The 25819-nt window shown below is 43.7% G+C and overlaps 1 long non-coding RNA gene across 1 annotated transcript in view; it reads left to right on the top strand.

Moving 5' to 3' along the window:
• LOC116661361 overlaps nucleotides 1-17590 on the top strand; it is a 59434-nt gene extending 41844 nt beyond the window's left edge. Inside the window, exon 5 of the long non-coding RNA XR_004317242.1 lies at nucleotides 15911-17590. This is a non-coding gene — a long non-coding RNA (uncharacterized LOC116661361). The remainder of the gene's footprint in view (nucleotides 1-15910) is intronic.
• The last annotated feature ends 8229 nt before the right edge of the window (nucleotides 17591-25819 follow it).

Below are 25819 nucleotides of genomic sequence, written 5' to 3'. Positions count from 1 at the left end.
AATGTAATATCATTCATCCGTAAAAATGAATGAAGTAATGATACAGGCTACAACATGGATGAACCTTGAAAACATTATGCTAAGTGAAGGAAGTCAGGCACAAAAGCCCACAACAGCCATCAGGGCATCCCTTAGTCCCATCAAGTTAGCAACATAAAATTAGCCACCAGAGCTATTGAGTGTCCTCACAAGATGGCAGGTGGCTTCTCCCAGAGAGAGTGAACCAAGAGTAGAGTAGGGTGAAAGCTGCTATGTCTTGATGGAGTGTGACCTGCCTGTTGAGGTCACACTCCTTCATTTCTGCAATATTCTAGTGGCTGTACAGGTCAGCCCTGTTCCACGTGGGAATGGCTACCAAAGGGCAGGAGGACCTGCAGTCCAGAATCACTTGGAGCCATCTTGGGTGCCGCCTACCACAGACACATGCCTCACCATGGAGCTTCCATCAAATAGGGTAACGGGTGTAAAACATTTTGTAAACTTTAACCTGCTATTTAAACATTGAACATTATTTTATTCTTGACCTGGATTCATTGTCCAAAGCTAACTGCAGTTTGCTTATTACTGACTCCTGCTGTAGTTCAAAATTCCATGTCCTGGAATTCTGCAGCTGCCTGCAAAATAGAAGTAAGTGTTTGAGACCATGTTGAGTCTTTGTTGGCATTTAGCTGACCGGAGGAAACAGATGTGAGGGAAAACTTGGTAGTTGTAGGATTTACCAGGAGCGAGGTCCAAAGGACCATTTTAGCTCAATTCTGCAGCCTGCTTGCCAATTCAGCACTGGTTTTCTTACAGCGTTATTGTGTGGGCTGAAAAGATGCAACAGGGTAAATAGCAAAATTAAACAAAGACAAGGGGGAAAGAAACTCAGGACTGAGACCCAAGAAGAAACACCGAGTGCCCCTGGATTGTCCAGGGAAAGGCACTTGGTGCCCCAACTGATGTGGAATCTGGTCCAGCTTCAGGCTGGCCCCGGGAGTGCAGTTTCAGACAGGATGGAGATGAGGGTGTGGTGGGATTGCAGCCAGATAACTGTCAGCAGCCAGCTCCCTCCCGCCCATGTTTCGACTTCAGGAACACAACACTCCCCTCCTTCAAAGCCCTTGTCAGTAGTGGATTTTGGTGTTCTTTGGTTCTGATTCCATCACAGACAGCATGGAGAGTTTAGGCTCAATACGATTATAAAAATATAATCCCAGGTTCACAAATTAAAGAGCAAAGTCTGATTATTTGGATAGTTTCTGTCATTGGCTGGATGTTTCCTTGCAACGTTCTGAGTCTAGTCTTTTCTCTGTAGCCAGAGCCTCTCTTTCAAGTCTCGTTGCTCAAGCTTGCTCCCTCAGCTGTTAAGGAATGGATTCTTTCACCTCTCCAGATATCTTTCATAATTTTAGAAGTATTAATTAACATCTGTGTTAGATGTCTCCAGAATGTTCAGGTCTCATATCTCATTTAATCATCAGCGGGACCCTGGGGCATAGTTAATATTGTCATCATTCGAACTTTGAGAAAACAGAGATGTGAAAAGTTGAGTAATTGGTTTAGTAGTGCACCGCTAGTGACTGGCTCCCAAACCCAGGTTCCCTGGCTTTCCCCAGACCTATCCTCCTTTTCTTCAGCCCCAGATACTACTAGTTCCCTTAACTTACAGCATTTCTGCTCTTGGGGAAGAGAGTGCCCTGCTACAAGTAACCCACCTAAGCATTAATAATGCTTTATTCATTCTCCCTAAACACTCTGTTCTGGTTTGGGTCATTCCCGCATCCTATATAGCAGGTTTAGAAGTTCATGAGAAGACAGAGCAAATCCTGGAAATGGTCAGAGACCACTTACAGATGAGCTGACAATAACTCAAGATTAAGTTCAGCCCTGCAAGCCCCAGGTGAATTCTGGAATCATTCCTACCTTCTGAGGCTCCCCCAGATTGGTCTTGCTCGGAGGGAGCTGCCATTGGTTTGGGCTCTGTCCTGGTGTGGTTTCCTGCCTTGTGATGGGGTAAAAGCTGGACCATCCTCTGCGGGCATGTGATGGTGAGAAGGACATGGTTATGCCTTATGCAGAGATCTCCTCACTGCGGTTATCTTGTGATGCTTTTCAGCACCCAGCACGAGTTAGCACTCAATAAATGGGTTTTTAATTTAATCAAATGCTAACCAATATTTTTCTTGTTTTTTTTTCCCCCTCCAGGAAACCGATTCTACAAATGAAATACACTTAACTGAAATTCCTTCTTTCTTTCTCCCTTCTGGCCTCCTCTCTCTTTCTTCTTGCTTTTCTTTCTTACCTCCTTCTATACATTCATGCTCATAGAATGTTAACCGTTTTTAGAGTGACTTCCGGTCTTCTCAAGCTTTACACAGAGAAGGGCAGAATACAAACAAATAATGGGCCTTCCCCCAGATAATCTCGTTTGATCTGTTTCATCACTTTTACCCACAATGCATATCAAATGTAAATTACCCCATGAATTCACTCCACCCCAAATCCAAGTGTTTGTTCTGTTTTATTTTTCCATGTCCTGCATTAAGAAGCTATTATTCATCGTCTGCAGCTCCCACCCCTGAGGGGAGAAAAAAGGATCCTCTTGTTTTCTGTGGGTGGCCTGTGAGGGTTCCTGTACAGATGTTCAGGGAATCAGATTTCAGCATCTGTAAGTCTGTCTGAATCGCTTTGGTAAGCTGTTAGTATTCGATAAGCTGCTGCTGAGTACCTCCCACAGCACCTCTATTAACTTTTTTCCTGTCTGTTCGTTTCTATTATTAAAACAGACTCTTCTATTTTCTGAGTGTGTGGTGTCTTACAGTAATGACACAATAAGGAATATATCATTCCTAATATATAATCTATTATATATATTATGTAAATATAGATATATCTAATATACAAGGAAAATTTAACATTTTTTAGCTCATGCCTATATTGGCAATTCTTTTCTTACCCAACTCAGGGACTTTAAGGACATCCGAAAAGTGAAATTTAGCAGTTACCCTCAGGAAAATGATACACCATCTCTCAACCAAGCTCCACTTTTCTTTGAGCAACTTATCCTCAGTTTGTCAATACAGAATGCAGTCTTGCAGCCCCACAATTTCTGCATATCTCTCCATAAAAGGGGAAGGCATGGAAGTGATGGAAAATGTACTCAGGCTCATTTAAGGAGAAGCAGCCCTTATGGCAAGAGGTGGAGAAAGCCAATCAATCACTGGATTGAAAACAGACCTCTTGATGATACTTGTCTTAGGGGAAAAGTATTAAGATTTTAAATTTAGCAACCTGGTAATTGTACATTCTAAAATGTATGATTCTAAAGGACAGAAGAGAGGAAACCTGCAGGAGAAAAAGGATGAAAATCAACCAAGTGGATTCCAGTAGCTTAAGAAGTCTCCTGGGAAGATTTTTTTTAAAGACAAAGAAGTCTAAAAGAATGGCTTGTTTCATAAGAAAGCAATATGGTTTCAATAACATATGAAAAAACTATCTCGACCCATGAGCAAGCAGGGAAGGGTAGAAAGAAATTAACTTGGCAGGGCCAAGGGTTGCTTTAAAATGATCTCAGAAGTGGAAGTTCGCCAGGCTACCAGAGAAAAGAATGGGAAAAAAAAGTGGAAATAATTTGCTGAGAAAACCAGAAAAGCCAAAGCAGGAAACAAAATATGACACTCAAAGAACATAAAGAGAAATAGGAAAAAAGTACTATTTAAATACTTAAGCCCTAAATGAGAGATATAGAAAAATGTTACCGTTTGTCAATGAAAAAAGAAAGCAAAAAAAGTAGATACTTAAAGCCAAAGTTAAAAAAAATTTTAATTATGAAAGTACTTTCTTACATTGAATCCCTCCATTTATACATACCCTTTTTGTGTGCATTTGCTTCTAGGCCTGAGCCTATATTATACCTGAAATATGGTTGGTTCAATCTAAGATGTGCTTTGTGTCAAATACACACTGGATTTTGAAGATTTAGTTTAAAAAAATCTCTTTCATGGTTTTTATATTGATTAAGTATTGAAATGATTATATTTTGGATAATTGTGTTGAACACAATATATTATTAAATTAATTTCACCTAAATTACACAAGTGGGTGACACTATTTTGATTGGATGGTGCCGTCTACTTTTTATTTTCCATACGTGTAACAGTCAGGAAGTCTTTGTTAATAACCCAGAATCACCTGAAGCTAATCAATTTAAATGAGGATCAAAATTGCCTAAGTAGCGTTAAATTAATTAAACAAGGAGAATATTAGACTGAGGTGGCTCTGATGCGGAGATGACTTACATAAGGAATTAATGATCTCAGCCTGTAAATGCCCTAAGGTCACCAAATTGAAATGCTAAGGAAAAAGCGATCACAGACAGCCAACCAGGCTTACATTAGTTATAGCCAATCAAATGATTTCCTATCTTTGCGTTCGTAGGTTCTGTCAGCCTTTCCCCTGGCTCCTGGCCTTGTAGGGCTCTCCCAGCCACTTCCAGTCTGGTGCTGCCTGCCCCAGTCAATTTGTGCTCAAACACTTACAATTTTTAATACACCCCGTTTATCTCTTAACAGTTCTCAAAAAGAATCCTTACACTTTTTATCTTGAAAATCTAAAAATGTACAAATAATTTTAAGTCTTCTTAAAATGAAGCTTAGCTTATACTTTCAATTATACACCAGTTCTTAGAAGAACATATCAATAAATAAAATGATGGGGGAGGAGACTGGGGGATAATTTTTCCAAAGAAAATGAAAGATAGTTTAATACTACATGTCTGGCTCCACATTGGGTTATTTTGTAACACATAGGACCAATTTTGCAAAAATGTTTAAAGAGTTCATCAGTTTCCTCAGTGGCCTCTCAGAACATTTTACTAGTCAGATTATTGTCTTTGCATGGCCCATCTTGTCATCATCCTTGCAAACTTTCTCTTCAATTTTTTTTATTGATCTAACTCTCTGGTTCTTATTTGCTAGTGGTTTTGCATGCAATTTGTGCAGCTTTCCAAACTCCCTCTCATTTCACTAAATCATGTAGCTCTAGGGACTTGGATAATGACTGTGTGGATAATGGGGACCCCTGTGTGTATTTACATAGCAGAGCTAATACTCTGTATTTCCACTTAACCCTACATCACAGTTATTCCACAATATCTTTAAGAATTCTTTATAATACATCATTATAATAAGTGAATGGCTACAAAGGCTATTCTATAGATAAATCATTATAACTTATTAATTCATTCCCTTATTTTGGATATTTATGCTCTTTCTTTCTTTCTTCTTTTTTTGCTATTAAAAATAACGCAGTTGGGGGAGGGGATAGGTCAAGTGGTAGAGCGCATGCTTAGCATACACAAGATCCTGGGTTCAATCCCCAGTACCTCCTCTAAAAATAAAATAAATAAGTGAACCTAATTATCTTCTCCCCCAAAATAAAAAATTTAAAATACCGCAATAAATAACATCTTGGAACTCAAATCTTGATTACATTCCTGTTTTTGCTCCTGATAGATATCTAGAAGTGTAATTACAAGGTAAAAAAATTATGATATTTTTATCCAAATTGCCAAATAGTTTTTCTGACGATTAGCCATAATGTATACTCTTACCAGTAGCATGTGAGTGTTCATAGACTCATATCTTTGCCAATACTGAGTATTACTAAGAAAAATAATTTTGATAATCTAATATGTGAAAATCTTATCTATTTACTGTTTATTTGAATTTCTTTGATAATGGATTTTAAGATGTTTATGAACGATTTATATTTTATTTGCTGCAAATTCTCTATTCATGTTATTTTTTTCTTTTATCCATGCTGGATGTTTTTGTACTTTATTTGCAAGAGATTTTATATATTAAATATTTTAACCTTTTGTCTAGTATATTTGTGAACACGTAGACTTTTCTACTTTTTTTCCTACTTCTTTTTATTAAATATTTGAAACCTATAAAAAGGAACAGAGAATATTTTAAAGAATTCTTTATACTCACCAACAGTTTTAAAATCTTAAAATTGGCCGTATCTGGCAAAATGGTACAGAAATAATTGACAGCCCCGTGGACCCGCACCTCTTGTTACCATGCTCTGCGATCTCCCCCTCCTCCAGGAGCTACTTCTATGTGTATCTGATTGTCATTCCTGTGCATGTTTGCGTACTTACTACACATTTATGTGTCCATAAATTATACACAGTATTGTTTTTCCTGTTTTGAAAATGTATGTAAATGGTATCATACTGCGTGTGTTATTCAGGAGGTGGCTTCTGCTTTTCTTTTTCTTTTTTGCTTCAAAGTAATTTTGGGTGATTTATCCATGTTAATACGCTTTAACTGCTATAGGTATTTAATCATAGTTATTCATTCTTCTATTTAGTTTTTTTTTTTTTTTTTTTTTTGCTACTGTAGATAATGCTTCCACGTGCACTTGTGCTTCAGTTATCCTAAGGCACATGTACCTGGAAGGAAAATTGCTGGGTCTTAGAGAATGCATGTCCTCAGTTTTACCACATATTGCCATATTTTAATCCATGGTGATTTACAATTTACATTTTCCCTAGCAGTTTATGAGAGTTCCTATTTCCCTGTGTCCTTGAGAAGTTTGGGTCTTGACAAGCTTTAATTTTTTTTTTTTAAACTTCTGTTTTCCTGGTTCTAGTGAAGTTGAACATCTTTTTCATAAGTACATTAGGCTGTTGGGTTTTTCCTTCTGTGTATTTCCTATTTGTATCTTTTGACCGTTTTTCTATTGGGTTATTTGTTCTTTCATGTTGAATTATATAAGCATTTCATATTTTCTGGACATTAATCTTTCCTTGACTGCACACATTGAAAACATAGTCTCTCAGGCTGTGACTTGCCTTTTCACTTTGCTTTCACGTTTGTAATAGTTCAGAGTTTTAGAAAAACCAATTTAATCAAATTAATCCACTTTTAATATAAAGTTAATGCTTTTTTGTCTTGTTTAAGAAAATCCCTACTCAGGTCGTGAAGACCTTCTCCCAGTTTATTCTAAAAGTTGTGACGTTTTCTTTTCAAATGTATGTTTTAATCCACTTGGAATTTATGTCTGTGGTTGGTCGGAGAGAGAGAGAGGTTTGTGGGTAATCAGTCGTATCAGGATCATTCATTTTATATCCTGTCTTCTCTTAAAAAATCTTCACGGGTATTTTTAAGGTCATTTCTCTAATATGTCAAGTTTTAAGTTATGCGAGGGTCTGTTTCTGAGCTCTCTAATCTCTTCTGTTGGCGTGTTTGTCCATCCCCCACGAGTTCACTCTCCATATTCGACTTTATAATAAGTCTTGATCTCTGGTAGGTGAACCTTGCCTCTCACTTTATCTAGTTCAGGACTGTCTTAGATATTTGTAGCTCCTTTCCCTTACATGTGAATTTTATGGTCAAATAAATACTCAGATGGAGTCATATTTCTTTTATTGATTTATTTAGGGAGAATTAATGTCTTTTCAATAGTGAATCTTCCATTCGTGCACAAGTTTTGTTTCTGCATTCAGCTCTTTTCTTATGTACTTCAATATTGTAATTTTCTTTCTTTCTGTTTTAAATGTATTGCACTTATTTTATTTATTTATCTATTTATTTATTTAGGGGGAAGATGACTAGGTTTACTTATTTATTTATTTTTAGAGGAGGTGGTGGGGATTGAACCCAGGACCTTGTGTATGTTAAGCATGCACTCTACCACTTGAGCTATATCCTACCCACCCCGTCTCCGTAATCTTCTAGATAAAGATTTTGCACAAGATTTATTAGCTTTCTAGATTTTGTGGATTTGTGAGTGACGTTTTTTTCCATTAAGTTTTCTAATTGTTTATTATGTATTTACAGACATCTATTGACTTTTTAGCAGCTTTACTGAGATGTAATTCACATGTCATACAATTCATCCATTTAAAGTGTAAAAGTTAATGTTTTTTAGAATAGTCAAAGACATGTGCAACTATCACAACAGTCAGTTTTAGGAGATTTTCTTTACGGAGGAGGAAGCCCCGCATCTTTTAGCTATCTTCCTATTCTTCCAACCCTCCCCGCCCCCTGCCCTGGTCCCCCAGTGGAGGTTTGAACACATCAGAATGAAACAAACATCCATCCAGGAAAGTGAATGAAGTTAATAGGGAAAGAGAACAAACAGAACAGCAGAGGCCCTGGGAACGGAGTCTTGACAAATGTCCACGTTAAGGAGGCGATAAAAGGAATAGGAGTTTGTCATGTCCTCGTGACAGAGGGGACATGGGAGCAGGCAGAGAAACAGAGCGATGGTGGCTGTGCCACAGGAGCGTGGCGGGGTAGGGAAGGGAGGTGAATCCCACTGAGTGGAATGTCAGTACTGCAGAGGAAGAATGAGGCCCGAAAATTAGTCATTGACCTTCAGACTATTCCTTGGTGACCTTTGGGAGGAAAGTTTCTAAAGAGCATGAGATGGGGCAAAATTTCAGGAAGAGACTGCTTGTATAGATTGCTGATTTAAGAAGAGTGGCAATGGAAAGAAAATAAAAATAGGACGACGAATAGTGAAGGAAACATCGAGGAACATATCTGAAGTCATTAGAAGTCTGAACGTGCTCGGAGGCAGAGGGAGAAAAGTCTGCGGAGAGGAGAAATGGAAAGTGGGGCTGCCGTGCTTGCTGAGGGAGGAGGGGTCAGGGAGAAGGGACGGAACAGGTGGTGTGGTTCACGTGAGTAAAAGAGGATGCTCTTAACCCCCACGGTTGTCATGGATAAATCTGTATCATTGCTTCCAAATTAAAAAAAAAAAAGGATACTCTTTCTGGAAGGAACAGCTCTGGGGATGGAGAAGGAAGGTGAGACATTCATCTTATTCAGATAGGAGATTATCATTTCATGTCAAGACAGTTGACGACAGAGTGGGGGTTGGGGGGAACCGAGTGCTTGAAGGACGTTGAGGAAGAGGGAATCGGTGTGCACATCCCCAGTATTCTCCACTTGCACAAGCTCAGGCTGCGGAAAGAAAATGAGTTGTCACCCTCGAGCAAGCGGCCTGTCTGCCAGGCCAGTGGTGACACAGCCTCCTTAAAGTGCTGCAAAAGCTGTAAGGAACACACACACAGCAGCTGTCTGGTGGCCCAGCCACGCCCCCTCTGAGGACTGTGAGGCAGCTGTTTCCTGTGGACACCCATCGGGCAGACCCCGCTCCTAAGCTCCCTGGCCCAGCCCAGCCGCCGACACCCTTCCCTTGGACTATGAACTCTACTCGTGTGCTCAGGCCTGGGGCAGCTTGGGAGCAGTGATGAAAATCCCTTATGCTTCCTCTCCTAACAGTTTCAAGAGGCCTTTCCCAAAATGTGATGTCATTTCATTGTCATGGACCATGGCATTACTGTCCCCAGTTTAAGGATGTCAGTCATTAACGTCTTGAGTGAGGCCATGCGGCTGATACTAGTTATCTAGGCATTTTGACTTGAGAACCCTGGCTCTGTCAACCAGCCATCCACATTGTCTACACCCGACTGATCCACGTGAGTGCTGGGGAGGTGGGTTCTGGTAATTGGGAGGCAAGAAGGGGAGGAAAGAAAAAGGCGGGTGACGAAACTGATGGCACAAAGCCTGCCATCCCACCGGAGCCTGCTGAGGGTGGCACCTCCCTCTGTGGTCAGGAAGCCGTTCCCATTTCTGCTGGACTGAATGCATGGTGCCTATGCATTTAAAATCTCCTGGGAATAAAGGGCTTAGTGAGTTTGCAGAGGTGGTAGGGCAGGCAACTTTGGTGCGTGTTTGGTGACGATGGCGGTGGTCGGGACGTGGACTGGTGAGGGGCACTGACCAGACATGTGACCCGGTGAGTTGTGCCAGCTCTCTGACCTTGGGCTTCCCTTCCTAAGACCCAGCTAAACCTAAGTTGTCTCTGAGCCCATGGTTCTCAGGAAACTGGAAACGATTGCAGGAGGAGAAAATTTCCTTCTGGTGGACTTCCTGTTCAAGGCCTTTTCTGGTTTCCTGAAGGAGCAGTGAAATCCTTAATGAGTCTGTGAAACAATATCATTTTCTTGGAGGTGGATTGTGCCCTTGTGCTATTTACAAAACCAACTAACTCACAGCAAAACCAACGAACTACCCAGCAAATCGACTGACTGACTCATAACCAAACAGCAGCCAGAGGGCAGAGATGGAGTCATTCAGACATCCTCTTCTGTGGGAAGCAGAGACGGAGCTAAAACAGGGCGCGAGGCTGAGCTCTCCCCAGCAACCCTGGGCGCAGCGTCCAGCAGACCCCAGGTGTGAATGACTGTAATGTGCGTGGCCTGCTGGCCCGGTCTTGCAGCCAGGCCAGCATGCCTTGGAACGGAGCTTTTCCAAGTATAGATTTTCCCTAAAGCTCCTATGGCTGGACGGCAGCCCCGGGGTGTTTCCTGACACAGACCTGTGAGTACCGGATGCTCCCTAGCTCGCCGGGCACAGGCGATTTTGGTTTCATGAGGCCCTGCCAAGTGTGGAGAGGCCCTGTGTGCACTTTCAGTCACATGACCGGTGACTCAGGCCCTTTCTGGTTCATGCTTGTTGGAGTATGGGAACCAGGGAGGAGAGGTAAAGAGCTTCTGCACCGGCTCTCTGGGAGGGTCCTGGCTTGAGTAATCGTGTGTTGTTATAAGGCTTGCCCTGAGCCCCTTTTTATGTGGGCATAATAAAGTTATCGTATAACTGCACAATTACCATTTTCAGATGAGGTTTCCAGAGCTCATGTATGCCAGCTCCTGTCTCCAACAGAAGCCGGCCAAAATCAGCCAACGGCGGGGGGGTGGTGGGGTGGGGAGTGGAATCTGCATTTCACCACTTCCTTTAATGAAGTCGCTTGGCATTTAACCACCTCATCACCAGAAATACTTCTGTGCTCTTAACCTGAATTCACCCTGCCACGTTTCAGCATGATTCCTCTGACTCTGGGAGACAGCCTGGAAAATTCATTTCACGGCAGTAGGATTGTCTAAGTAACCTTAAGGGAAGGTGCTTATTCCAAATTTATTTTCTCGCCCCTGCCAGTCTATAGCCCTCTGTCCTTTCAAACTAGATTTCCAAGGTTGAACTCCCCCTTTCAGAATCTTTCACTGCTGAACCCCTCCCTTCCACAGACGAGACCAGAGCACACCAGCTCGGAGTTTATCTTTTCATGCCTCAGTTCTCATTGACATGCTCTTCTGCAAATATTCTGAGTCTATCTCAGGTCACAGCTCTCTGTAGTTCCAAGCAGGATGGATTCTCTTTAAGGCAACTCTGGTGTCGTGAAAAATGCCCGGGCTTGGAATCAGAAGTCCTGGACTGGCCACTCACCAGCTGTTACTTGAGACACATTCTTCAACCTCTGAGAGGTTCAGTTTGCTCATCTGGAAAACAGGGCAAATGGGGTTTTAACTGCTCGGATCCTTGTGAAGGTAAATGATGGAAAATGTATGAAAGTGCTGAGGATAAAGGCTCACACTTAACAGGCAACCTGCAGATGCTAATTCACATTCTTTAAGGGCAGCGCCTGTAACCTCTGTTTCTATAGTTTTCCTCGGTAAAGCCTCCGGGCTCAGCTTTGCCCACCGGAGAAGGTGCGTGAGCACAGCTGATGATTTGGTAGCTGAGGACACGCAAGCCGGAAAGGAGTTGGGGCTGTTTTTGTAGTCTGACGTCTGGAGAAGTCCCAGATTGAGGGTCCCCGCGCCAGGCGGGCTGCGGGGCTTGGGAGGACGGGGCAGTGCGTGTCCGAGGCGGGCCACCAGCTGAGGCAAGCTCCGTGGACTAGGCATCTGGGGGAAATGGAACCGAGGATTTGGTCTGAAAAGCGAGAAGTCTGGTGCCGGCATATGGGCAGGAAATGTTCCCATGAAAAATCTCTGTCTCTTGTAACTCCTCCAGCGCTCAGAGTTCACCTTTATGGGGCCTTCTGGGTGTTACTGTGTGACTTCAACAAGTCCATTCTGCTCCTTATCTGTGGGGGCGGGGCCGCTTTGCCCAGGTGGGCGGTTTGCCTACCGAGGAAGGTGCAGACATCATTGCTGCAAAGGTTGTTTATTTTCCCCAGAACGTGCAGGATCTTGCCTCTAACTGTTTCCTTAGTGCTTCATCTGCACAAGGGGTCTGAGACCCCAGGGCACGGCTGCGCCAGTGCTCTGGGGAGTGCAGGGGACAATTGTGGACACTGCTCTGATGTGGCTACCAGTGAAGTGGGCAGGGTGACTCAGAGGTTGAGCAACCCACTCCACAAGCGTTCTAGGGAAGGAAATGAGATTTGGGTGGGAAACCCTAACCCTGGAGATTATTGAAGATCAGTGAGGGGTTTGTTTATAGAGGGTGAGGCCGTCTCTCTCTCTCTCTCTCTTTTTTCTTTTCCTATGAGGCCAGGTGAATGGAGGTAGACTGTTGGAAGGTCAAGGAAGGGATAGGTCAAGTCACTCCACAGCTTCCCCCTTTGGTCAAAGCAAATGAAACCGTCAGGCAGCAGCTGCTCATTTACTTTCCTGCCACGAGTGCCTTGACCTGTGATAGGATCCTCAGATGCAGAGTGGAACCCATTCCAAGTTCAGTAACAGGCTGTGCAAGGTCACGTTCTGGTTTTCTCTGGTTATTTGTTTTTCCCTGTTGTCCTTGATCTTCACTTCCATTTCTCTTCCACCCTCTCCCTCATTTCCCACTCCCCTCAGCTGCCAGTCACTGACTCACACATGACAGTCTCCAATGAAAGGACAAGTACCCTTGGACACTTGCTCTTATGACTTCTGCAAGGGCTCCCGGGGCACACACCCAGCATGGGGACTGCTGGGCGTAAGGTATCTGAATACTTAATTTTCACTAAGTACTGCTTGGTTGCTTTCTAGAAAGGTGGTGCCAGTTTAATGCTGCTTCAGAAACACAGAAATGAGTCTGTTTCCCTGAATCTTCTCCATCACTCGGTATTACCTAGCTCTCTAATCTTTGTATATCATATATATGTGTGAAGTAGTATATCATGGTTTAGAAATTTGTTTCTCTGATTTCTAGGTCTTCTTAGAAATAGGTATGTCATCTCATACTTGTATCCATTCTCTAAATTGTGTATTACGTGCTTTGCTCATTTTCCTTTTGGGTTTCCAATCATTTTCACGTTGATTTGCAGGAGTTTCTTGTATATATTAGACACAATTATCTATGTATGTAGATACTATATTTTTCTTGTGCTGTTCTTATCGAGTTTTGGAATCAAGGTTATATTTATTAGCCTCATAGAATGATTGACATTTTAACTTCTATAATGGTTATTTATCTGTGCAAGATTTAAATCGATTCTTTGCCAATTTGGCACTTTATGAATTCACTCTAGTATATGTAGGTGTGGATCCCCCAGCTTATTCATCTATGTGGTATGACACTCCCTAAGTTCTTTTGCAACTCTAATTTTCTACTCCATATCTTAACTTTCATATTTTTGTTTCTTTTTTAGAAAAAAAGTAAAAATGTGTCTGTTGCTTATTTATTTATTCTTAATTAACATAAGTCTCATAGTGTTCTCCTGTATTTATTTCTCTTCTTAGTGGAGTACTTCTTCCAAGAGAAGTTTTACAGGTGCCTGATACATCATTAATTTTGTCCCAAATTTTAAACAGTTTAATTGATGTTAAAATGCTATGTTGAAGTTTCTTGGCTTTTAACCCTGAAAAAATTATTCTCTTGGCCAGCATCTATTGTAGATGTTAAGAATTCCTGGGTTTTTTTTTTTTTTTTTTTCAGGGCATAAACCTTCTCTCTGGAAACTTTTAGAATCATCATTTTTGTTTTTGGTTTCCTGAAACACATTTATCTTTTTTACCTTCTGAGCCCATGACATGACAGCTAAGGAATAAAAACTGGCATAACTTTTAACAATGAAGAGAATTTGAAGAGGGTCTTCAGAGGATAAGCAATTGTGTGATGTGCAGATGAAAGACCATAGGAATGTTACTGAATGAATTTGGGTCCATTCATCTGATGTGCAGCAGAGCCAACCTACTCACACAGGGTCGTGGTGAAGGAGAGAAGAGCTTTTATTACAGGGCACCAAGTGAGAAGAATGGGCAGCTCATGCTCAAAAGACATGTGAACTCCCCAAATGCCTTTCATGGAAGCGTTTTAAAGGCAATATTGGGGTGAGGGTTGCAGAATGCATGACTTTCTTCTGATTGGTTGGTGGTGAGGTAATGATGGTGTTTCAGGAATCTTAATTGTCAGCCTTCTGGTTCCAGCCAGTCTGGGGTCTGTATGCTTGTGGTCAGCCTGCTGTCACTATCCCCCACCTGGGTGAGGGGTCTTCATTTCTGCAGAGGTACGCATCAGATTGCTCTGTACATCCCTTAAGGAGGGTCTGGGACTCTCATCACTGAACTGCTGTTTAAGCTATCATTACTTTTCTTGCTTGACTGCTTTCCCTTTGTTTCTGCATCCCCTCACTTCTCTAGTTAGCTGCTTGAATCTGCTCTTTGGAACTCAGAGAAGGCCTAGGAGACTAAAGCCTTTTTCTATAAGCAAGAAACAGGGGACTCAGGATATGGACCCAGGAGGGCCCTATGGGGTCCTGCTCAATTTCAATCTCTCCTTTTCTTTGATACTTCTCAGTCTGGAGAAGAACAGGAGTGGGACAAGAAAGGGAATAAAGTAGTAGTGGGAATGTAAATTGGTGCAGCGACTATGGAAAACAGTATGAAGAGTCCTTACAAAACTAAAAATAGAGCTACCATATGGTCCAGCAATCCCACTACTGGGCATATATTCAGAGAAAACTCTAATTCAAACAGATACGTGCTTCCCAGTGTTCACAGCAGCACTATTTACAATAGCCAAGACTTGGAAGCAACCTAAATGTCCACGGATAGAGGATCAGATAAAGAAGATGTGATATTGATATCTATCTATATATAGATACAGATATCTATCTATAGATATAGATATACAATGGAATATTACTCAGCCACAAAAAAGAATGGAATAATGCCATTTGCAGCAACATGGATGGACCTAGAGATCATCAAACAAAGTGAAATAAGTCAGACGGAGAAAGACAAATATCATATAATATCACTTATATGTAGAATCTAAAAAAATGATACAGATGAACTTATTTATGAAACAGAAATAGACACAGACATAGAAAACAGACTTATGGTTATCAAAGGGGAAAGACTGGGGAGGAAAATAAACTAGGAGTTTGGGATGGGATTAGCAGACATAAACTACCATATATAAAATAAACAACAAGGTCCTACTATGTAACACAGGGAACTATATTCAGTATCTTGTAATAACCTATAATGGAAAAGAATCTGTAAAAGGATATATATAACTAAATCACTTTACTATACACCAGAAACTAACACAACATTGTAAATCAACTATACTTCAATTGAAAAAAAGAAAGGGAATAAAGTTTTGGTTGGAGAAGTTAGTAATAAACTCTGCAGAGGAACTTGGTTTTACTGGGACTTGGTTTCAGGAGGAGGGCTGGGGGCTAATGGGTGAGGTAGACAGAAGGAGATGCCGTGAAGAACATACACAGTGCAGATGGCACTCTCCTTGGCAAAGGGTTGATTTTTTTTGCAGAATCCTGGAAGGGCCAGGACTCAAAAGTTCTAGATTTGATGGTGGGTAAAAGGGAGACATAGGCTGAGAAACCCCCAACTTCTCCACCCTGTAGTCATGGGGGAAGGAGTGAAACTGAGCAAGATCCTGCTGTAAAAAAGACATTCCTTGTCCCCAGTTTCCTATTTGTAGGAAAAAGGTTTCAGCTTCCTAGACCTTCCCTGAGTTCCAAAGAGCAGGCAGATTCAAGCAGTTCCTAATCTGGGAAGGGGTGGGGTGGGATGCGCTCAGAAAACAATAGCGTGGCAATAAAGCAGAGTGTGCTAGCTCCTCCTCAAAGGTATACATACCAATCTGATACGAATCTTTGAATTCTTCTGTAGGAACTAAGACCCCCTAGCCAGGTGGAGGCTGGTAACTTCAAGCTGAGCACAAGATTCATGGAACACCACCCCCACCAACCAGTCGGAAGTGAGTTGCACACCTCTCAGCCTTCACCCCAAATTTTGCCTTTAGAAACTCTCCCCCTGAAAACCACTGTGGAGGCTCGGTTTTTTGAGCACGAGCTGCCCGTTCTCCTTGCTTGGCCCTTGGAATAAACCTTTCTTTGCTCCAAACTCCACCATTTTGGTTGGTTTGGCCTCACTGTGCGTCAGACAACAACTGGGTGTTGTGTTCGAAAATAGGATGGTTCCTGTCTAAAGAAACTGGACAACCTGTTCTGCATGTGGGAGCTCATGCCACTTCTGGGTTCCGTTTCTGCTCACCCTGAAACGGAGCCCAGTAGCCAACGATGTCGTGCTGAGTTCACAGCTTTAATAGCCCCGCCAGTGACTATTATGACACACGAAAAAGAAACATTGTGAAATAGGAAAATAATTCCGTAGGAAAATAAATAACTCAGGGTAAATGAGGAGCTTGACAGAAACTAATTTGTATCCTCAGAGACATTTAGGAAAATACTACATCAATTAAACAAGAAGATGCTATGAAAATGCTAATTGAGAAGTTGGAAGGTAAAATAGAGAAAAAATAAAAGAAAAAGTATAAAATAATCAACAACAAGAATAAAAAACCATTTAGAATAACCTAGGGGATCAACATCCAGCTACCAGGAAATTTAAAAGAAGGAATTACAAAGAAATAGCACAAGAGGATTTCCCAGAGTTGAAGGATACAGAAGTTAAGAAAGAAGTGTTTACTTACTCCCCACTATAATGAATGAAAGACAGAAAACGCAACATTTAAAAATTCAGAGCACTAATAATAAAAAAGAGACCTTAAATGTTTCCAGAGAGAATGAGAAATGAAGAAAAAATAATGACAGCCTGCAAATAAATGGGCACCAAAGACTTAAAAGAGCCACACGAGATGCTGGACTGCAAAGAAATGCTTCAAATTACGGAGGAAAACTGCTTTTAACTAGAATTCTAAGTCAGGCAAAGCTAATTGTGAATTTTGAAGGCAGAAGAAGAGATATTTTTTTCAGACAGATGAAGTGTTGAACAGGCTTCAATTCCACACATCTTTTGCAGGAAGTCATTTGAGGACACACTCCTGCAAAATGAGGGAGTCAGGCAAGCCAGAAGGAGATGTAGGATTCTGGAAGCCGTACCTGCAACCTCGGACAGGAGTGAGGGGACACGCAAATGACAGTTTTGCTGTGGGTCTAATGAGCGATCAGTACAGATTTTCCAGCTGAAGGAAACACTGATTTGTATCCTCTGCCATTTATGAAGACATCACCCGCACAGAAAGGTTAAGTCAGCTGAAGTTAGTGATCTGGACTCAATTAGTCTGACTTCAAAGCCTAAACGAAACTTTTACTTTTTATCTTGCATTGCTTCTTCTTGTAACTTAAAGTGATAAATGGTTTCCACCAGGAAAATAAAAATTTTGGTATGTTTCATGCGTGCTAAATACAATTTATTAGAGTCAGAATGTGAGAAATAAAAAGGCTACGTAAAGTTGCTCAGTTAAGAACTAACTTTATAGAAATCAAGAAATAGTTTCTGGAGAAATGAAGGTACCCGCCAGGAGAGAACATTTGTAAAAGAGTGAAAGATGATTTAGTTGAGGGAGAGGGAGTGAGCAAGGGGACGAGGAAGGCGAGAGACTTTTCTGTGTCTTCTGCACCTTAAAAATTAAATCACTTACACATAGTCCTTTGAAAAATTTATATTTTATTTCTGTGTATTTTTAAAAGGGCAAATAGGGCTTATTTGAATGTAAGCCAAATGGGGACTTATAGTAATGAGCAAAGGCACAGAAGAGTAAAACGTTCGGGGCTCGGTGGAGAAAGGTAGGGTTTCTGTGACTGTGGGGTGGCTGGGGCTTGGTTCAGTAGCTGGGATGACTCTGGAAAAGCAGACCAGGGCAAGCCTGTGGAAAGCATCGAATGCCATGCTAAGATTGGAATTTCCTTTGTTGGCAACGGGAACGATGAAACGTTTTGAGCAGCGTGATTCCATCTGTGTTCTAGAAGGCTCAGCCTAACTGCAGTGTGAGGCAGGCTCTGCAGGGTGGGAAGGCAGGAAGCCAGAGGAGCAGAGCACAGGCGGTTACGACCATCTATGGCTTGTGGGTCTGGACGAAGGCTTTCAACCTGGAAGGACACTGAAGCGCCATACATGTGACTGGGATCCAAAACCCTCCCGCCGCGGTAGCTGCCCCTCTGGCCTGCGGTCCGCCGTCCAGCGCCCTCCGGCTGGCCGGGTGGCCTCGCCCAGGGATGCTTAGGGGGGAGGCCGTGGGTGGGCCGCGTGGGACTGCAGCCCCCCCACCACCACGTGGGGCGGCGTCTCATTGCAGCTTTTTAGACCTTCCTATAAACTATTTTTTTGGCCACTTTTAAAGACATGGTTTAGGTTTTAGTACAGGATTTTTACCAACTTGTCCCCAAACCCTTCTACACCCTTTAATGGTTCCCTTGGTTTTTATAAGCAGTTTTTCAGTTTTTTCCTCCTGCCTTGCCAACACATCTAAGAACTGGGATTTTTTCCCCTCCTCCTTTTATTATTAATATTTTTAAAATAATGAAATGGAAAAATCGAGTGTGTGTGAACTTCTGGCCTCCTGCCTTCTAGGTTCACACCCTCCGGCGCCCTCCCTCTGAGGCTAATTCACGTTCCATGTGCTGGGCGTGGGTGTCTGTGTGACCAGGAGGCCTCAGATGGCCTCAGCCCCGTGTCTCCTGTTACCATTATCTCCTCCCTGCCTTCTTTCTTACTTCCATCCCTGCCCCTCCTGCCCTCTGGTTGCCGGGCAACATAGCTCAGGGGCAAGGGAGTCTGGCTGGAAATGCCCAGCTAGAAGAACACTGGTGTTTCTCCTCCCTGTAGCATCCTGGCCGGCAGTTGGGCAGCTTACTGAAGGTCAAAGGCAGCCATCCGTAGCTGTGCCATTCTCTCCACTAGGTGTGACCCTGACTCAGGAGGGGAAATACTCGAAGGGGTGAAGTAGTTTTCCCTTCACACCCAAGAGGCCACATGGCTCTTGCCTTCCGGCAGGAGAGGATCAAAGTGGAGCTGAACAGGTCTTTGTGTATTTCAGGAATGTGGAGTTCATTTCCCTCCAGGCCTCTCCCGCCACGGACTGCTTGACTGCCAAAATGACACATTCCTTTGTTAGCAGAGGTTGAATTTTGGGGTTAGGGATCCATCTTCCTAAGTACCGTGTCACTCAAAATATGGTCTGGGGACTGGTAGCATAGGGAGCTTGTCAGAGTGCAAGCCTCAGAGGAGGATATGGCTCAGTGGTAGAGTGTGTGCATGAGGTCCTGGGTTCAATCCCCAGTACCTCCATTGGAGGAAAAAAAAAACTCAAAAAAAGGTTGAAAAGAAAAACAGACCCGCTGAACCAGAATCTTCATTTTTTCAGAAAGGCCAGGTCATTTGTACTCACGCATGTTGAAAGCCACTGATTAAATACTTCACTGTCAATTTGATTAGAATGAGAGCACATGGCCCACAGTGGGACTCGTGTTCCAGAGGATTCTGCCTTTCCCTGGTGCATCGCAGAGCCGTTGCCTTGGGGGCCTCCATGGATTGCTGGAGAAGGGGGTGTGCAAATGTACAGACCCTCTCCTGCCAGGAGTCCCCCACTTCTCCATCCGTCCTTATCTCGCCCAGGGTCACACCATGAGCCATGTTTGGGTACATGATCTCCTCCTCCTCCCACAATCCTGTGGGAGAACAAAGCGGGCGTTATTAGTCTCATTTTAAACAATGAGCCATAGTTTTATTGATGAGGAAACGACTATCTTGATTAAGAGCAATGAACTGGATGTACCATCTCCCTTCCCACCTTCCTTTTGTATGTGACCGAGGCTAGACTTTGTCTTTTTCAACACAAACCTCAGGAAAGTAATTATTACAGGGTGGAGGGGGAGCAATAAGAAGCATAATGTCGGGTTTGGTTTGAGTCATAAATTCCACCACGTAGGGCTGAAACAAAGGCTCTTCCTGAGCCTCTGCGAACAATCCCAGTAGTTTAGAGGCCCTTTTGAACAAAAGGGTTACATGGCTCGAGTTTCAAAGAAAAGAATGTGGAAAGAACTCTTCCAGAAGAGAATGGCCTCCAGATGTGAACATGGCTCTTCCAGATGTGTGGAAGAGCGGGGTGGGGGACTAGATGCCTCACATGTCTGCAAAATGAAATGGAAAAACCGCTCGTAGCCATGGGGGAAAGTAGGGCAGGAGAAGAGGCATGAGACGGGGAAACGGAGTCCAAGCTGAGCTCTTCAGTGTGGGGCTGGAAGATCTTGAGGCACTCATCCCCACGTGGGCTGACATTTAAAACACGTGGTCCATGTGGAGACCACACCTTGGACTGTGCTGCTGGAGAGAAAACTCAGAAGGCATCGTGCCTGCAGGTCTCCAAGCAGATCTGATCCCGCCCACAGAGGAGTTTCCCAGGCAGGGTGGCAGGGCAGGCTGGGCATCCTCGAGTCTGACTCAGGGCAGAAGGGAACTGAGGCCGGAACGCGGAAGAGGGAGCCAGAAACTTCACAGTCCTTCCTGCCTTCAGCTTCTGAATCAGTAACTCTCTCTCAGGGCCTTGCCCAGTTTGTTCCTTCACCAGGGCTCGGACCTCCCCTGTTTCTCAGATGAATAGATCTGCAACTACTGAAAACGGATGCCTTGTGGCCGAGTCATCATGGTTTGTCACATCTCTGAAAATGGGAGCCATTGTCCAATTCCTGGTGCCTTGAATAAAACCCCTTTATTTCCCTCTGCCGGCATCTTCCCCTTCTCTGGGAAGACCTGCCCCATCACTGCTCCTGCTGCACGTCTCCCCACCTCCCCACCGTCCCAAGCCTTCCTCTCCTTCGAGGTAAAGACTGTCCCTGAGCCCCCGTGTCCATGTCACTCTGGATATGTGATTTGAATTCCCTCTTCCAATATTTTTCAGCAACACAAATCAATTCACTCTGTGCTGGCCCCACTGGTGGCTCCACATTTCTATTTCCCTCTAAGCATTCTCAGAATCTGAAGAACATATTCCAATGAAGTGAGTAAATTTAAGTTGCTAATTATTAAAACATGTGCTCATGTAACAACGGCTACAGACTGATCTCTCTCTCATACACACACACACACACACACACACATAGACACAGGCATAATCTCTAGCCAATATGCTAATAACACAATGAATACTCAGTTGAAAAAGTTAATCAGTCATCTTCTGATTTTCCTATGTGGGACCTAATCTTCCCCTGTGATCTGCAGCTCAACACATTTTTCAAAGCCCACTCCAGTCAGAGGGTAGATTGTCCAGTTAGAGGGTGAACTCAGGATCAGTGCATCCTGGGTACAGAGATGTATGTCCTTGCTCTGGGAGTCAAGTACCAGGCAGTCCACAATCATCACCACCACCATCATCATCATCACTATTGGCGAATTGTGAATTCTTGATTTCCTTCATTTTAATCTAACTGGTGTTGAATTCTCAAGCTACTTTTTGTTTTATGTTTGAGTCTAAACATATTTTGATATTCCACTTAGTACCTGAATCAGCTTTATAAAATCGATTCTGTCCTGGCTCACTAGAATGTCCATCTTTAAATTTTGACATTTAAGGATTGGCTTCAGGCTTCAGAAAATAAACAGTTAGGCTAAGTTCAATGCGTGGGTCCGAAAATGTCTATACATCATTCTGGCTTTTAGCTCCAAACTGGATGTATTTCATGCTTCTGAACTGGCTAGATTTCTGTTTGGCATTTTTGGTGGCAAAGGTTATTTTGTTCTTGTACGTTGGTTGTATTCATTGTTATTTTTAGACGATTCCAGAGAGCCTGATGTGACAGCCTACCTTGCCCCCAAATGCTTGCACTGTTGGCCTTTAATCATTGCGTTCTGCTCAAGCTTCAGGATTCTAAAGATTCTTTGCTTTCTATTTCTAGGCTTTTCCCACACCACCCAGCGTGGAGTCGCGTCCGCTCCAGCAGAGATGGTGTATCGGTTCACTTGCTCCCCTGGTTGGAGCAGGCCTGTCCAGAGAGAAGGGAAATGGCCTTTCTGCGATTAGAACTCCCGGCCCAGCTGGAGAGAGCTCATCACCGCCCAGCATGACTAAGGCGCAAAAGCCCAGCCCTCATCTTCAGGTGCCATGGGTGTCATTTTGTTTGGAATACTCCTCTCTGTTTACTCATTCTCCTGTCTTCTCACCTGTCTGTTATGCTGAGCTCTACCCTCCTGCACACGTTCATTCTAATCCCTCAGTGACCTAAACCAGAGAAACTGCCTCAGGACTAAACTGTTCTCCTCTCTGAGTTCCTTGCCTACAGCCCCAGCACCTGGTTCTCTGATATGAACACCTCGGGTTAAATCTGCCATTGATTGTATGCCAAGCAGTTGACTTACATTTATCACGTTTGTTGTTACTAACAAATAACAATCAGCTAGATGGTGTTATCCCCACTTTACTGATGAGGAAACTGAGGCTGGAGAGCCTGAATGCCTTTCCCAAGGCCCTGCAGCTGGAAGTCAGATGAAACCTGGTCCATCTGACAACAGAGCCTCTTTTCCAAGGACTTCTAGTTCTGGTTCAGGTTACCCCACCAGGCCCTCTGTGATTCCAAGAAATTCTCAAATACCCAGACTAATTTATTTTAATTCATTTTATTAATAAAAATAATAATGCCTATGGGTCTCACAGGCTGTGTAATAGAGTGAAAGGAAGGAGAAGAGTGTTGTAGCACGAAAGGCTGGAAATCACCCCCGCCTTCACTGGCAGGAAGACTTTGGGTGACAAGTTAGACGTCCCCTGCAGGATGGCTTTGGCCACAGGTGGGTGAGGCCGCCACGCCCTTTCATTTGGTGCATGGACTTAACGCTGCCGCTGAACCTGACTGAGGAGATTCCTTCCAGGTTCACGACCCTGCTCTTGGGGTGCAGAGCCTTGAGCTGGCGGGCCCTCAGCAGTGGGACAAAGAGCTGGAGGAATCAGAGGGGGAGAGACAGGATCCAGGGCTTGAAGCTCATTGTACCAGATAATCGGAAGTACAGGTGTTCTTTCTAGAACTTGTAACAAGATAGCGTTTCTATGATAAGACAATACAACCGTGTCCTCCCAGGGTTATTTTCTTGTGCCTACCCCGCGACACCTTCGACAGCCTCTCTCGGCCACCAGAGGATGAGCCTGTGCAGGTCTAGAGAAGAAGCAGGGTCAGTCGAGTGTAGATTTACACCCTCACTTTCTCATCCTGCCTCCTTCCATGGAGTCCTCGTGGCGGCACAAACCAGAGCGGGAGGCGCCAGCAGAGACAGGCTTTCCCGGGCTGACGGCGGATGCACTTGCTGGGCTCCTGGAGCTCTGCTGACAGTCCTGGGGGGTCACACAGGCCTCTGACAGAAGTCCCGAAGCTGAAAGTCCCCGTCTGATTCCGCAAGCTCGTCCTGAGCAGGGCTGTTTGTAAAGGATGTGCAGGAAACCTCTCTCATGGCATCAAGGAGACTGTTGGCGTCCAAAAAGATGGCAGAGGCAAGGGTTTGATTTCTGAGCCCTCGAAACAAACTTTTAGGAAGGTGCCTTTTCATCCTTTATTAACTGCAAATAAAGGAGAGAGGGCTGTTCCCTCCCGGTATCCCCTTCTTGGGCATTTCTGCCAGTGACGGGGGTGGTATTGGGAGAGAGAGACTGGAGTCTCTGGTTCTTTAGGTTACATGTGAAATTTGCTCAGGAAATATGAGCAAGCAGCTTGGAATCCTTATTGTCCCACATAAACTGCTTTACTGGGTGACTCGACAGAGACTGTCGTATTTACCAAAATGAAATGAGACCTCATAGAGAGCCTTCCTTCATTGGACTTCTTGGTTTAGTCATCTTACCCCTAATTTGCAGAGATGAGAATAAAAACCAAGAGAGGTCACAGGTTGAGGAATTAGCCATCAGAAGAACATGCCAGAAGCTCAGCCTTCTCCCCCTGGCCTGCGCAGCCAAGCCTGGGCTCAGCACGTGAGCCCCGTCTGCACTCCCAGTCCCGGATAAGTGCCCTCACCGCAGTGGGGCACCTGGAGTCAGTGGGAGGGAGCAGGTCCGGTTGCTGTTGAGTTAGCTGCAGATTCGCGGTCAGCTGGGTTCTTTTGTGAGTAACGACCATCCAACAGCAACACTGAGTATCTGAACGCCCCATACTGCCCTGGGCACCAAGGAGAGGAAGTGGGGGCTGGGACATTTCAACATCTAACTCATACTGAAGAAAAAGCAGGCACAACCTTGTGCTTTTCTTTCGAGAGACGGTCAGTAAATAAACATGAAGCCAGAAAAAGCATGACGTGGAGCATGATATCAAAATGGCGACGAAAAGAGTGTAAAAGGAGCACTAAAGGGAATGAATGGGTGTTAGTCTCCTGGTGGAGCCAGGCCAAGGCTAGAAGAAAGGATGGACAAGAGCTGGTTCAGAGAGAAGGGGAAGCCGTATGGGAACATTATTGTCAAGGCAAAGGGAAGGGAGTCTCTGAGGTGAATGGAGGGCTGGAAAGGAAACGAGCAAGACTGGACCCATCAGGCCATGTTGTGCTCAAACAAGTGGTGATGGGCTGAAGGAGGGCGTGTGGGTGGGGATGGTGGAGTCAGGAGCCACAGGCAGGTCCTGAATCAGATCCGAAATGGTCTTTGAAGCTGGGGATTCTGAGCAGCTCCATGTGGTACTACTTAACGTGAAAAACCAATCAAAACCAAAGAAATCCCTAAGAAGACAGCTCTAATAGTCTAGCCATGAGATGCTTAACGGATGAACTCATGTTGATGCCTTTGGAACAGAGGAAAAGACTTCAAACCAGGAAGTAAGGCAGAGGAGCAATTAGCAGCACTCAGGAAAAAAAAAAAAAAAAAGCTATGGGGTTGGTGGAACGATATTGAATGTGTTTAGCTTGAATTCTGGAATTTTTGAGCTGGAAGAATCCTTAGTTCAATATCTCTATTTTACAAACGAGGAAACCAAGTCCCAGTCTGGTCAGTAAAGAAGCCATCTGTACAGAATTCGAGTGGGCCAGTGAAGTTCAACGAGGCCCTTATTTTATTTAGGAAATAACATAAAAATTTGGGGGGTTCAGACACAGAAATTAAAAATAATTGGGAGATAAGAGGCAACAGAATATTGGGTTTGGGCTCATGACTTCTGCGTTCTGACTCCAGAAAACGTGACCCCAAATAAACCTCGATCCTCAGGACCTTTGATGGACAGAGAGCCCCTTTGCGTTGAGGCTAATCTGGATAGAGAGATTCAGGCCATCAAAAAACCATTGGGAAATGTGGTGGGCAGAGAATGGGGGATCCTGGAGCCACACCCTGCTCCAGGGGATGTGGCAGAGAATGGGGGCTCCAAGATCTAGGGACAGTCAGGCTAGTCTGAGTGACTGAGCTTTTCCAGGGAGCCCCACTCTGGTCTGGGTCACCCGGCTCCCATCCAGACTCACGTCAGCTTTACACACTGTGATTCTCTGTGACACTTCAGCCCGCGCCATCTCTCCACACCATGTTACATCTGAAAAAAAAAATTTAAGAACTTTCCCATGGACTTGGAATGCATTCCATTTAGCTTCATTTAAAATACATTGTTAGACTGGTGTTCCACAAATCTGCCAAATACTATAAATATGTATGAAGTCGCAGTGGCCTCTCACACCCATGGAGAGGCCAGTTTTTGGACGGGTAACAGACAGGGAGAATTTTAAGTACATCCTGTTCCACTAAAGCTTACTTTTTTCCCATCCTGCTCTCTCCCTCTTTCTTTTGCTCCCTCCTGCTCTTAACCCCCGGCCCTCAACAGAAGAAATAATTAGTCT

The sequence above is a fragment of the Camelus ferus genome, chromosome 34 (assembly GCF_009834535.1).
Source record: "Camelus ferus isolate YT-003-E chromosome 34, BCGSAC_Cfer_1.0, whole genome shotgun sequence".
Classification (NCBI taxonomy): Eukaryota; Metazoa; Chordata; class Mammalia; order Artiodactyla; family Camelidae; genus Camelus; species Camelus ferus.
The sequence above is the reverse complement of the archived record's forward strand: the minus strand, read 5'-3'. Positions and strand labels throughout refer to the sequence as shown.